General features: G+C 34.3%; 1 non-coding gene across 1 annotated transcript; it reads left to right on the top strand.

Annotated features, from left to right (window-relative positions):
• The first annotated feature begins 452 nt into the window (after positions 1-452).
• Positions 453-556, top strand: LOC139186300 (U6 spliceosomal RNA). Its single transcript, XR_011569897.1, has one exon. It is a non-coding gene; the product is annotated as a U6 spliceosomal RNA (small nuclear RNA).
• The last annotated feature ends 389 nt before the right edge of the window (positions 557-945 follow it).

Below are 945 nucleotides of genomic sequence, written 5' to 3'. Positions count from 1 at the left end.
GCATTAGTATACTGTATTGGTGTTTTTCTCTCTGACTTATTTCACTCTTTATGATAGGCTCCAGTTTCATCCACCTCATTATAACTGATTCAAATGCATTCTTTTTAAAGGCTGAATAATATTCCATTGTGTATATGTATCACAGCTTTCTTATCCATTTGTCTGCCGATGGACATCCAGGTTACTTCCATGTCCTGACTATTGTAAACAGTGCTGTGATGAACATTGGGGTACATGTATCTCTTTCAATTCTGGTTTCCTTAGTGTGTATGCCCAGCAGTGGGATTTCTGGGTCATACAGCAGTTCTATTTCCAGTTTTTTAAGGAATCTCCACCCTGTTCTCCATAGTGCCTGTACTAGTTTGCATTCCCACCAACAGTGTAAGAGGGTTCCCTTTTCTCTGCACCCTCTCCAGTGTTTACTGTTTGTAGACTTTTTGATAGCAGCCATTCTGACTTTAGCAACACATATACTAAAATTGGAATGATACAGAGAAGATTAGCATGGCCCCTGTGCAAGGATGACAAGCAAATTCATGAAGCATTCCATATTTTTAAAATGAGCCAAAGAGCTAAATAGACATTTCTCCAAAGAAGACATACTTATGCTAACAAACACATGAAAAGATGCTGTATGAGGATGTTTTACTTTTATCTAGCTTGTTTTACTTTTTCTATTTCATATTCAGTACTCCCATTTTACTTAGTTTATGTTTTCCAGTTTCTCCATTTTCTGATGTTTTTTCTCAAGCCTTTATCAAGTGTAGTAGAAAAGCTTACATACACGTATGTAAATAATATGTATAATATATATATTTTAGAAAGCTTATGAATTTTTGCCTAACAAAAAGTTTATGACATTTTTGATTCCACTTATTTGACTTAGTATGAATAGAACACTAGATTTCTAATTAAAAAAAAATAGATATGTGACAAGCAAGAAAG

This window comes from Bos indicus, chromosome 12 (genome assembly GCF_029378745.1).
Source record: "Bos indicus isolate NIAB-ARS_2022 breed Sahiwal x Tharparkar chromosome 12, NIAB-ARS_B.indTharparkar_mat_pri_1.0, whole genome shotgun sequence".
In the NCBI taxonomy this organism is placed as follows: Eukaryota; Metazoa; Chordata; class Mammalia; order Artiodactyla; family Bovidae; genus Bos; species Bos indicus.
This window is presented reverse-complemented; position numbering and strand designations above follow the sequence as displayed.